The sequence below is a fragment of the Pongo abelii genome, chromosome X, assembly GCF_028885655.2.
Source record: "Pongo abelii isolate AG06213 chromosome X, NHGRI_mPonAbe1-v2.0_pri, whole genome shotgun sequence".
NCBI classification, from domain to species: Eukaryota; Metazoa; Chordata; class Mammalia; order Primates; family Hominidae; genus Pongo; species Pongo abelii.
In genome coordinates, this window is record NC_072008.2 from 150,869,796 (window position 1) to 150,884,446 (window position 14,651).

The window sequence follows — 14,651 nt, forward strand, 5'->3', positions numbered from 1 at the left end:
AGAAAGATGGAGATTAAGTAAACATAATACAGAAATAAGAAACATAATTTATTAATCTCATTAGATTCTCAGGTAAAGAAGATAAAATATTAAATTTCCTCAAGTACAATGGTATACTGCTAAAAAGGAGTATTCTAGAATTATGAAAGTGGTCTTAGAAAATAAAATGACTCAAAATATTTAAAAAATCTCAGTAGAAACTTTCATCTTGCAGTACCCTTCTTATGTCCCTCAATACTGCAGCCATATTGACCTTTCATTATTTGCTTGAATACTTCAAGTGAATTCTTTCCCTTGGACTTTTGTAATCTTTATTTGCTGCCCTGGAATAACATTTCTCTGATCTTGAAATAGTTGGCTTCTTTTTGTAATTTAACTCCCAGGGTAAAAACCATGTCCTCAGGCTTCTCCAGTCTGTTTATTTATAATTGTATCTTTGTATCCTCATCACTCTGTTTTTAAAAAAATTCAGCCTGTATTTTAGATACAGGGTTACATACGTAGGTTTGTTACATGGGAATATTGCATGATGCCAACATTTGGGGTATGGATCTTGTCACCTAGGTAGTAAGCATAATACCTGATAGGTAATTTTTCACCCCCCCTCCACTGTAGTAGTCTGCAAGATCTAATTATTCCCATATTTATGCCCATGTGGGATTAGTGTTTAGCTCCCACTTATAAGTTAGAAAATGCAGTGTTAGGTTTCCTATTTCTGCATTAATTTGCTTAGGCTCACGGCCTCCAATTCCATTCATGTTGCTACAAATAACATGACTTCATTCTTTTTTATGACTGTGTGCTATTCCATGGTGTATATGATCCACATTTGCTTTACGCAATCTTCCATTGATGGGCACCTGAGTTGATTCCACGTCTTTGCCATTGCAAATAAGACAACGATGAACACGTGTGTGTATATTTTTGGTAGAATGATTTATTTGCCTTTTGGCATATACCCAGTAAAGGGATTACTGGGTCAAATGATAATGTGAAATGAAAATAAATCTTGGGACCTCAAAATCACTAAGCTAAAGGGAAAAGTGAACCTGAGAACTGCTTAGGGCAAACCTGCCTCCCATTCTACTAAAAGTCACCCCTCTGCTCACTGAGATAAATGCGTATCTGATTGCCTCTTTTGGAAAGGCTAATCAGAATCTCAAAAGAATGCAACCCTTTGTCTCTCATGTACCTATGACCTGGAAACCTCTTCCCCACTTCGAGTTGCCCCGCCTTTCCAGACCAAACCAACGTTCATCTTCCATATATTGATTGACGTCTCATGTCTTCCTAAAATGTATAAAACCCAGCTGTGCCTTAACCACCTGGGGCACATGTCCTCAGGACTTCCCGATGCTGTGTCACAGGCATGTTCTTAACCTTGGCAAAAAAAAAAAAACTTTCTAAATTGACTGGGACTTGTCTCAGATATCTGGGGTTCGCATTGTGGTAACCACAAAGCGACTTTGCATGGAGGTGCCCCTGACCTTTGACAAATCGCCTATTAGTGCCTGGTACCAGCTTGAGCTATCTTTACGGTTCATACCAATAGGACAATTTGCTGAGGCCTGGAAGCACTCACTCCAGAGAATCCCTGATCTCCCCAAATCTGGTAGAGATGTAAAGTTTATTTTGCTGTACAACTCCTTTTTTGGAGTTTAACTTGCTTCCAAGAAGGAAGACAAGTTTTCCTCCTTCTATGATGATGAAAGGCAGATAACTCCTTTCTGGAGTCTGAGCTAGCTTCCAACCAGGAAGACAAATTTGAGTTTTTTCCTGCTTCTAAGATGGTAGAGAGCAGTGTTAAGCCTGAGACCTATTCCTAGGTAAGTAGCTTAATTGGGGTTTTGTCTTAGCCAAAGTTAAGATTAACAACCAGCTGGTCTTAATTTCTCCTTACCATTAGAGCACTCAGTGATCATATCATATTGCTGGGGTTTTTGTTTGTTTGTTCGTTCCAGTCTTTCTCCTGTCAGATTTGACCAACTCTACCTGACCCTACCTGAGTTGGTCAAATCCAAATGAGAATTCCAAATTATGAGTAACAAGGCCTCTCTGCATTGGCTAAAATTTCTTGCATCTGCAAAAGTGGTGGGTGAAACATGTGCTTGGTCTGTGTGGTTGCTTCCTGTCTTAAAAAAACAATTGTTCTTTCACGTACTTTCCTTCCATCCTATACCTCCTTCCCCCCTCGCCATCTTCAGTACTAAGAAAAATTTAGGGAAGGCTTCTAATGACTCAAACCCCTTAAGGAACTCAGAACAAAGGCACTGCTCACTCCTTTTGGGGTGTTGTGTTTTCTTTGTGAAGTTTCAAGAGTCACGGGCACATTCTTCATACGTCTAAAGCTATGCTTTCTTGTATGGCATTACCTGACCTCTTTGGCTTTGGGGATATCAGAGATTACCTTGTACTGTGAGAGGATTTGACCTTGGCATGTGTAATGGTAGATGAGAGCTTCAAAGTTAGGGGTGGCTGTGGACAGTTTACAGGAAGTGGTCTTGAATCTTGGCTACTTTTTTTTTTTCTCTCCTAAGAACTTGTTGCTTAAGGATCCTACTTCTAGTCCCAAGATGCTTCCGAAAGGGTCTTCTCCATTGCTTTTTCTCCCAAAATTAAACTCAGTTTGGCTTATCTGTGCACATTTGTGTGAGGAACTGAACTGTTGTTTTCATAGACAAACGAGAGACTGAGCTTCCTCAGCTCCAAAGAGAAAGGGAATTTTGCTCCTTCCAGTTGAGTGGCACGCCGTGTGAGCAGGGGACTCATGGGAGTGTCTGGGAGGTTGACCCCCTGTGACGTGTAGCAGCCCTACAGGGAACCCCCAACAAAATTAGTTTTAGAAAGGTTTGTCCAGAAGGAACACACGGGAGCTGGTCACTCTGTGCTTTGAGCCCTCCTAGAGGTGCTTAGACATCCGGAGAAGGAAACTGAGACAGGTAAGAGGGTGCTCAGTGGTGACACTCTGAAGTCCCAACCACAACCAGCACACATTACTACCCACTCCACAAAAACCCTAGGCCACAGCTCAGTTCCTCCTTTTCAGTAAAAAAAAAAAAAAAAAGGAAAAAAAAGTGGGAAATAAATAATCTAAGAATGAGGAGAAAACACGGAGAATCGCCCCTTTTTGGGAACTTTATTGGTTTTATGGTGCTTCTACTTGCTAGAGTTTGTTAAAAATAAAAATATTATGGTCTGCGTGCACGTTTACATCAAAGAAAAAGTCCTATGGTTGACCTGCAAACTATAGAGTACCTAAGTTCTCTTTTTCTCTATTTTCTTTTATGCCTGCTTTAAAGCTGCTGTTACTTTTCTACTGAGATAAAAACCACTGTTTGGATCGGAACATTATTTTGTTTTGTTTTGTTTTTTGTTTTTGCAAGCCAGTAAATTTGTATTAATATCTCAGGGCTAGAGTTCTGAAGTAAAAGTTAGAGAACCTTTTGTGTGTGTGTGTGTGTGTGTGTGTGTGTAAATATATATGTATACATATATATTTAAAGGGCCTTTATGATAGATTTCTGTAATTTTATGTTTAACTGGCAATTAAATCAGTTTTAATTTCCCTCTTGCACACCAGACATTTTCCCTCTGTACTTTGAGATGTAAATTTTGCTATATAATTTTTTACCTAAGAGTTGTTTCCTTCAATGTGCAAATTTAGGGCTATTCAGCTGACAATTGCCTAGGGTAATAAAACAGGCTATTAAGAATTTGAAAGTCTAAAATTAAAAAAAGAGGTCTTGTCAATCAATAAGATTTACTTCTATCAGCGTACCTAATAGCTCTATGTAGGTATGTGTTGTGTACACAATGTTTCACTACTAAAAATATATAAAAGAGCTCTAATTAATTGGCTTAAGAAAAATAAAAGTGGTTAGATCAAATAGTTTATCAGAAAAAATAGAGTAGTCAAATGCTTTAAGTTTATGTGACTTATGTAAAATCTTTAATAAATAAGCTAGCTTTAAAATTATTGGTGAAGTAATATTAGAAATATCTTAAGAATTTCCAGCATACATTTTGTTTGCATTTATTGATCAAGCAATTTTACACTTTTCCCTTAAATATTATAAGGTGTCACAATTTGTCATAAGGGTTATAAAACTATAAACGTAGCCCAAAACAGAATAAGCTTTGCTTGTGTAATTTTTGATAAATAAGACATTAATTATGCTTTCATGGAAATAGCTAAATCTGGAATTATTTAGTAAAAGAATCATATATTTAATCTTAAGGTTCTTACTTAGGTAAACACCTGAAATTTATAGACTATAAAATGGTTGACAGGGAAATAGCTGTAATCGCCCAACAGGTTCACCTCACCTGCTATCTAGACAGAGCTTATGTATCAAGACAGGGAAATTGCAATAGAGAAAGAGCTAGCTGTGCAGAAGACCAGAGTTTTATTACTACTCAAAACAATGTCCCTGAAAATTTGGGGATGAGAGTTTTTAAGGATAATTTGGTGGTTAGGGAGCCAATGAGTCGGAAGTTCTGATTGGTTGGGTCAAAGATAAAATCATAGGAAGTTGAAGCTGTCGTCTTGTGCTGAGTCAGTTCCTGGGTGGGGGCTACAAGACTAGATGAGATGTTTATCCATCTGAGTTGCCAGCTAACTCATGAAGTGCAGAGTCTGCAAAATATCTCAAGCACTGATCTTACATTTTACAGTAGTGATGTTATCCCCAGGAGCAATTCGGGAAGATTTAGAATCTGGCAGCCTCCAGCTGCATGACTCCTAAACCATAATTTCTAATCTTGTGGTTTTAGGCAGGAAGAAGGTTTGTTTTGGGAAAGGACTGTTTTCATCTTTGTTTCAAAGTAAAATTGTAAACTGAGGTCCTCCAGCAGTTAGTTCGGCCTGTGCCCAGGAATGAACAAGGATAGCTTGGAGATTAGAAACAAGATGGTGTCAGTTAGGTCAGATTTCTTTCACTGTCTCAGTTATAATTTTGCAGTGGTAGTTTTATACCTTTAAATGTGACTATAAGTGTTCTCATAAATAATCTAGGTAAACTATTAAAATAAAATCGGTGAGTATAATGGGTTAAATATGTGTAGACAGATTCGTTATAATGTAATCTAAAGTTAAATTAAATAATGGATATTTCATTTATTAGATATTTTCAATAAAATATTGTAAGAAAACCTTCCTGAAAAAAGTGTCTCTTTCTTAAAACATGAATAATTTTTGTCTAATTCAAAGCTTATTTATAATTTATGTATAAAACAAGGTAAAATGAACGAGGAAATAAGAGAGATTTAAAGAAAGTTACAGAAATAAAAAGGTATTGTTTGGTAAGAAAGCTTAAAGACAAAAATATATACGAGAAAGAATCTCATATGGTAAATTTGGTTCTAGGACAAAATGACTGGTTGTTTAAGGGATAGCATTAGGAAAAATATCTAATGTAAATGACGAGTTGATGGGTGCAGCAAACCAGCATGGCACGTGTATACCTATGTATCAAACCTGCACGTTGTGCACATGTACCCTAGAACTTCAAGTATAATAAAAAATAAATAAACAAACAAACAAATAAATAAATGAAAGAAACAGGGATGTTCAGGACAAACCGGAAATTCCAAGCACACCATGAATGATCTGAGTCATAATAAGAAAATTTATGAAAGAAAAAAAAACCTTTTATATGATTAAGTTGTCTATAATTAAAGTGAAATTATAATGGTCCTTCTAGAAATTGGTTTTTGATTTAAAAAACACTAAAGAATTTGTTCAAAATATTTCCAAATATGAAGTTTTCTTAAAGTATTGCTTTACCCTTTTTTTTTTTTTCAGACGGAGTCTCGCTCTGTCGCCCAGGCTGGAGTGCAGTGGCACCGTCTCGGCGGCGCACTGCAAGCTCCGCCTCCTGGGTTCCTGCCATTCTCCTGCCTCAGCCTCTGGAGTAGCTGGGACTACAGGCGTCCGCCACCACACCCGGCTAATTTTTTGTATTTTTTAGTAGAGACGGGGTTTCACCGTATTAGCCAGGATGGTCTCGATCTCCTGACCTCGTGATCCGCCCTCCTCGGCCTCCCAAAGTGCTGGGATTGTAGGCGTGAGCCACCGCGCCTGGCCGCTTTACTTTTAATAAATAACAAAAACATTATAATTGTTTCTTATGCAAATTTCAACTTTGATTGCCTGTCACGGTTTTCAGCTTTCTCTCCCCTTTTAAAAGTCCTGAAATAATAATTCTGTCCTTAACTCATTCTCATTTTCAGCCTCTGTAAGTCTTATTTTTTTTTCCTTCAGGTTCTAATGGTTGTGGCTTGATTTAAAAAAAAAAAAAAGTTAGATCTTAAAGGTCTGAAGGAAATGTTTTCTTGCAACATAATATTCCCCATAGGGGACAGCAGTCACGCTGCAGAAGGCCTTTTCTTTCGGCCCTGGGTAGCTGGCCTAATAAACAGACCTTACACTCCATTGAAATAATTTCTATGACATTAGTACTAAGTTTGGTTTGCTTAGAAAAATCTGAGATAATTTTTGAAATTAAGATTATTACATCCGTGTAACATAATGTATGTGCTTTCAAAGTCCTTGTGTCTTAAGTTACAGGGCTTTGACTCCTGAGTCAAAAAAGGACACCAAGTTCCTGCTAAATCTTAACAATGACAGCAGTTACAGCCTCATCTTCAGATACAGTAGAAGATGCCAATCAAAATAAACAGTGTTCATGAGAGACACAGGGCCAGAAATTAAAACTATTCAACTCCTCAAGGCCCAGGGTCTATCATGGAAGAGATGGGTGTGTCAGATGGTAAGGGCTGATTTTGAGAGATAAAATAAGTTTAGTTTCTCTATAAATTAATCATCAATGTCAAAGGCACACTGACGCAAGCCCAGCATATGGGCCCCTGTGTCAGATTAACAAGGTTTTCTTGAAGCATTACCCCACTCCTTAATAAGGGTTATAAAGGTTATAAGGCTTATGGAAATTATACCTTACGGTCAAGATTATTACAATTATATAGTTTATAAAATTTTGAAAAACAAGATTAATTGGCCTCATTTTATTATTAGGGCTTATTATTTGGAAAATAAAGTCTCCTGTCTCAAAGAAGAAAGATTTGCACCTTTTTGTTTGAAGTCTTGAGTTATCACTTTGACTAAATGAATGACTTATTTTACAATGACCTGTGATTTGATTTTGTGATATCAAGTGTTTTAATATTTGTATATTTGACAAACTCCAAAGTCAAATTCTAACTTCGATTTTCATTAATTTTTTGATATTAACTCCCTGATGCCCAAAAGAGACATATTTGGCTTATTTGATATAATAAAATCATACAGAAAGTATCGTCAAATATGAAAGTGTTTAACCTTCTTTGGATTATATTTATATAAATGCGTCATTAGTATGTGTTCCAGAATTGTATGATGTTCCTATAATTCTGATACGTTTTAGCATATGTTATCAGTAGTGATTAAGATTATTATGTAAAATTTCTGTATATCAGATAAGTAACCAAGTTTCCTTGTCAATTGTGTTTTTAGCTATGACTGTTCTAAGACTTTTGTTATCCACAGTTGTTTTACTTTTATCCTTTTCGAAAGGTGGTTTTATAATCAGCATAGGACTCTGACAGGTGCTCTGGAATGGAGGTTTTGAAGATTGTGTCACTAGAATAGAGAAAAAATTTCCAAGCCTCCCTTGGAGAGCTGCAATGTTCATGAACATGAAGCAGAACAGGAGTTAGTTCATCGACTAAACTAACAGAAGACTGAAATAATCATTTTATAACTTTTTTGCTTAAAATGTTACTGATCCTTTCTTTTTCAGAGCCAAGAAAACTCAATTTGAGCTACCTACAGCTTTTAACAATTGAGTAAAGTATACTCCTATAAACAATATTTGGAGCATATTTCTTTCTATCTGATTTCTTCAAAATTTGGAAAAAAAGTTGTGAGTATTCTTAACTTACGGCAAAATAGCTATTTGCGTAAGTGCAATAAGAATTTTTTTTTTTTTGGTAAGAGGACACAATCGGAGACACTGTTTTTTTTGTTTTGTTTTGTTTTGTTTTGTTTTTACCAAGGTTTTGACTGGAATGGCATGCTATCAGATGCAGACCCCTTTAAAGAATCAAAGTTGACTTATAGAGTTAATAAAAGCCCCTTGGGAAAGCTGGCCTCATATATTGTCTACACAGTTCCTGTATAGGTTCCTGACCTGTGGTAGGTAAAGAATGTAACTTTCCGACAGGTCCAGGAGCCCCATGTTTTCTTAGGACCTAGAGGTGAGGAATTCATCCAATTAATATGAGTATTTGCAGGAACAGTCTGGACTTAAGGCATTAAAATCAAATCCGAGATTGTTTATGGAATAAAGTTACAAGAAAACCAATTTAAAACAGGAGACTATATGGCAAATAATTATTCTTTGTGACTTTGTGCAAATACTCCGGCCAAGTATAATAAAACTAAAACTTATTTTGCAAATGAATTTGTCCTATGATTTGTCTTTAATAAAATGGGACTAAAGAGAGAGAATTTATATTTCTAAATAAGCTACAGTATACCTGTTGTTAGACTTTAGTCTTGCCTAATGTTTTTCAATATTTATTATTTTCTATAGTTTGGACAGAACTCTAAAATCCAAAATAATATTTCTTTCCTTTTCTTCTTTTCCTTTTTTTCTCCCTTTCTCCCGATTTAAAATCACTAAAATTTAAGCTGTGCTTTTCTTAAAGCCCCGTGAACCAAAGCCACACAAATTAAATTTCAGAAGAAAATAACACTAACCTATTTATATACATAAGCCACTTTCATACCTGCTTACTGATGTATGAACTTCAGAGTCATACGGCCTATACAGTTTTTCCAGGATTGTTCTTTTGTTTGTTATTTTTATCCCCTGCTTCCCCTATCTTCTCTTTATAAGACATAAGACTTCACAATCTGCTCATTTATTTAAAATGAGCTTTCCTAATAACGTGGGACCTACACATCTAGGAATAAACCATCCTAAGCCATGAGAGATCAGACAAAACCTGAGAACAGAGACTCAGTTTTTTCTAAAATACTTTCTCTAAAACATTTTAAAAAGAAAAGGGGAAAAATGTGAAAGGAAAATAAGTCTTGGGACCCCAAAATCACTAAGCTAAAGGGAAAAGTCAAGCCTGGGAACTGCTTAGGGCAAACCTGCCTCCCATTCTGCTTAAAGTCATTTCTCTGCTCACTGAGATAAATGCACATCTGATTGCCTCCTTTGGAAAGGCTAATCAAAAACTCAAAAGAATGCAACGCTTTGTCTCCCATGTATCCATGACCTGGAAACCCTCTCCCCACTTTCAATTGTCCCACCTTTCTGAACCAAACCAATGACATCTTACATATGTTGATTGATGTCTCATGTCTCCCTAAAATGTATAAAACCAAGCTGTGCCCCAACCACCTGGGACATATGTCAGCAGGACCTCCTGAGCCTGTCACAGGCATGTCCTTAATCTTGGCAAAATAAACTCTCTAAACTGACTGGGGCCTGTCTCAGATATTTGGGGTTCACAATAGTCTGTTGTAAGTTTTTTGAGAAATCACCAGACTGCATTCCATAGTGGCTGGACTAATTTACATACCCACCAACAATGTATAAGTATACCCTTTTCTTTGCAGCCTTACCAGCATCTGTTGTTTTTGCCTTTTTAATAATAGTCATTCTGACTTGTATGAAATGGTATCTCATTGTGGTTTTGATTTGCATTTCACTGGTGATTAGTGATGATGAACTTTTTTTTAACGTTTGTTGGCCACTTGGATATCTTCTTTTGAGAGGTGTGTGTTCATGTCCATTGTCTATTTTTTTAAAGGAGTTTTTTTGCTTGTTGATTTAAGTGTCCTATAGATTCTAAATATTAGGCCTTTTTCAGATTCACAGTTTGCAAATTTCTTCTCCTTTTCTGTAGGTTGTCTGTTTACTTTGTTGATAGCTTTTTTTGCAATGCAGAAACTCTTGTTTAATTAGGTTCCACTTATCTATTTTTGTTTTACTTGCAATCGCTTTTGGGGACATAGCCCAGAATCCTTTGCCAAGAGTTATGTTGAGAAGAGTATTTCATAGACTGTTCCAGGATTTTAATAATTTGAGGGCTTACATTTAAATCTTTGATCCATTTATAGTTCATTTTGTATATGGTGCAATGTGGGGATTGAGATTCAATCTTCTGCATATGGCTAGCCAGTTATCTCAGAACTATTTATTGAATAGAGGGTACTTTTCCCATTGTTTGTTTTAATCAGGGTTTAGCATATATTTACTGATATGGATTAGGGCCTCAATAAAGACATTTCATAGAAGGTCTTAAAACATAACTGTTTCCTGATTAATTTTCAATCTTCTTTCTCTGTTATTTTCTAAGAAAAAAAGGAAAAAAAAAACACCAGTTGTTTTCAAGCATAAATCACAAGTACATGACTTGCATATGCATAAATATGTGAAAAGTAATATAAAAAAGATTATTTTAATTTGCAATTTGACAATCCTTTATACTCATCTCAATTCAAGCAGCATAGCTGCTCTGCAAGTCAGGGCTGCAACCTGATGAGATACTTCTTCCTGATAATCAAGGACTCCTACCTGTAATCAACAGAAAGTACCATAGACAGCAGGCTGCTCTTTTGCCCTCTTTACCTATAGTTCTGTGTAAGGGACAGTGCAGCAAGAGACAAAGCAGCAGGAAATTAGGATTATATCTATATCTATGTTTAGCTATTTATATATATACATATACATATGTAAATGTATAGCATGTACTCTATATGTATTTTGATATTGCATATCTATATAAAGGTGTATATTGTACATATAGATATATGTATATTTTATATCTATATTATGAATGATAGATATAGACATAATCATAAAATAAAACGTGTTTTTCTCTGGCCATAGGTAGAAAGGAAAAGGCAGACTCTGATTTTGGTGAATCTAGTGAACACGCAGCCAATGTAGGATCTGCTGTAGTTGAAAGCCTAGCTTTCTGGAGCCTATCCCTAGTCAGAGAAGGCTAGAGAAACTTGTTGTCCAACAGAAGGCTTTGCAATGTCAGAAATGTTCTACATCTGCACTGTACAATAATTAGGGTATCTCCTAGTCACATGTGCCTATTGACTACTTGAAATGTGTCTAGTTTTACTACACAGCTGAATTTTTAATGTTAATTCAATATAGCTTCACAAAAAGAAAGCAAAATCACCTCCATACTTGCAGAGGGTGATAGGGAGACTTCTATCTTAAGGCTAAATGTGGTCTGAGAGTCAGCTGGATGATGAAAAAAGGCAGTCTCTTAAGAGAAATGGTGATGGGACTAAGAAAAGAACCCCAGGCATAGAGTCAATAGACCTGGATCTCAGTCTTAGTCCTGAGAATAGCAAAACTGCATTAGCTGGAGGAATCTCTTTCTTCTTTGGACCCTGTTTCCACTCAGGCAAATTGAGTGGAACTGAATTACTTTTTTAACAGTGAATTCAGAAGGGATCTGATGTAATCACTATTGTACAACCAGCATAGCAATCCATTTTTTGACGAGTAGTTAAAAAAAAAAAAAAAAACTGTAGAGAAAGAAAGCCTAAATGTAGGTAGAAAAAGATACTGCAGCAGAAACATTCATGGAAAAATCAAGTAATGTTGCAAATAATGGTCACTTTGTTTATAGCTACTCAAAGAAAGCATACTGTGGCTCAAATCTTGCACTCTAAGCTGAATATAATTTGTTCTGTTTTAATTCTTACAACTACTCTATGACCTGGAGTATCATCATTGTACCCATTTTACAGAAAAGAAAACTGAGGCTCTGATATATTAGGCAAGTTGACTAAGGTCATACAATTAAGAAGCAGTGAAACTAGGATATGATCTCAAGATTGTATTTCTACTATGATCTTTTTGTACTTAGTATCTGCTATTTATAATGCTTATTACGTAACAGGTATAATAGTAGCCAATTTCTGTATAATTATCTTATTTACAAGAGCTCTGCCAACACTTTTGTAGAAACCAGCCCAAGAACTCCCCAACTCCATGCCTTGAGAGCTCCCGACCTGTAGGAGGGATGCTTGCTAAGATTACTTGGGATCAGAGAACACAGGTCTTGGAAGGATCTTCATATTATGGGCCTTATGGGTCTTTCTCTGCACCTATCAAATGTTCTATTTTTCTTTCATCTCACTCAGTTCCACTTACATGAATTTATCCTTCAATATCATCTTGATAAAAGTCTTGACTTGCAGTGATTCAGATCATTTCCCACTGTATAAAAAAGCAATTTTCAAGTGCCATAAAATATTCTTCAGGAGCAATGGATTTTAATGTTGAAAATCATCTGAGATTCTGAATAGCAGAGAAAAAGTGGACAGATGGTACAACTGTCACTTAACTGAAGCAAAATGATTATATCTACAATTTAGATGGCATAGCATGCCCCATCTGAGAAAGAGTGACAGTACCACCTCCACACTATTTTGCTTCTTCATAGCTGATCTGAAACAGAAGACCAGTTAAAGCAATTGGACACATCAACTTGATTTTCCTGAAATCACCCTGGGAGAGGACACACTTAATCCTGATTTCAAAGAAGAAATGCCAGGGCAAAGCCAAAACTCTGAATTCTATGGCAAAAGTGGTGAGAATTTTACAATAGAAACCGTAATTATTTTTTCTAAAAGTCCAACTGGTTCAAGAATCTTAAGACATGGTTGCAAAAGGCACACTGAAACTGCCTATCACGAATGCCATGGGTATGACATTCAGTCAATTGATTGCAATTATTTTGGGAACAGATAAATTCAAAATATTATTGTAACTCTTTTTTTCTCTCTCTCTTCTCATCAAGGTAGAATCTGTACATTACCCTGAGATAGGCCAGACTTCCCCTTCCCACCAGCACTACTGCCGAATGCCCCTATGCTGGAAGCTTTTCAACCAGCTCTGCTATTCCTATGGTTGAGGTGCAAATAACGGACAAACTTACCTGATCAAGAGAGTTGACATTAAATTTGTTATAGACTTTACACCTCTCCATTGGCTTGTTTCCATAAATATGATTTACTGAAGAGTTTCAGGTTTACTTTTAAAGTCACACTATATACATTACATTAATCAGCTTCACGTTTACATCCCACAGACACGCGTTGGGTACCTATCAACAGAGCATGGCCTTTCTGGATCTGGGGGATATTAAGAGGAAAAGTAGCACATCCTTCTCTAAAATAAAACAGAGTTTATGAAAATGACAGGAATCATCATGGTGACCTCTGAAAGTATGAACAGCCCCCTTTATGTTTAGCCACCACCACTGAAACCACAGCCACTACTATTTCCTAATCTGTATCAATTGCAGTGGAAGGTGGGTTTGGGACTGGAAATGCAGCTGCACATCAGAAAAAGACAAAGCAAAGGAGCATACCCAAATAGAGAAAAGAATTGGATATCCCCCACCCCCAGCCCCTGATCCCTGGAGACAACACTTTATAATATGGATACCATAAGGTTCATCAACAGGTCATGCTGTAGTATTTATTTCAAAGGAGATATTTCATGACGTTAATGACTAAGGTACTATGTGCATTTTAGCTTAAATTTAAACATTACATTATTATAAAAGATGACTTTCTGAGAATTTTTTTCATTTTACTTTGATTTCTGGCATACATGTGCTGAACACGCAGGTTTGTTACATAGGTACACGTGTGCCATGGTGATTTGCTGTACCCATCAACCCGTCATCTAGGTTTTAAGCTCCACATGCATTTGGTATTTGTCCCAATGCTCTCCCTCCCCTTTCCCCCCCACCACCGGACAGGCCCCAGTGTGTGATGTTCCCTTCCCTGTGTCCACGTGTTATTGTTCAGCTCCCACTTATGAGTGAGAACATGTGGTATTTGGTTTTCTGTTCCCGTGTTAGTTTGCTGAGGGTGATGGTTTCTAGCTTCATCCATGTACCTGAAAAGGACATGAACTCACTTTTTATGGCTGCATAGTATTCCAGGGTGTATATGTGACACATTTGGATGTGCCTTTATGGTAGCCATTTTTTATGGCTGCATAGTATTCCATGGTGCATATGTGCCACATATGGATGTGCCTTTATAGTAGAATGATTTATAATACTTTGGGTATATACCCAGTAATGGAATTGCTGGGTCAAATGGTATTTCTGGTTCTAGGTCCTTGAGGAATCGCTACACTGTCTTCCACAATGGTTGAATTAATTTACACTCCCACCAACAGTGTAAAAGTGTTCCTATTTCTCTGCATCCCCGCCGGCATCTGTTGTTTCCAGACTTCTTAATGATCGCCATTCTAACTGGTGTGAGATGATATTTCATTGTGGTTTTGATTTGCATTTCTCTAATGACCAGCGATGATGAGCATTTTTTCATGTGTCTTTTGGCTGCATAAATGTCTTCTTTTGAGAAGTGTCTGTTCATATCCTTCACCCAATTTTGATGGGGTTGTTTGTTTTTATCTTGTAAATTTGTTTGAGTTCTTTGTAGATTCTGGATATTAGCCCTCTGTCAGGTGAGTAGATTGCAAAAATTTTCTCCCATTCTGTAGGTTGCCTGTTCACTCTGATGGTAGTTTCTTTTGCTGTGCAGAAGCTCTTTAGTTTAATTAGATCTCATTTGTCAGTTGTGGTTT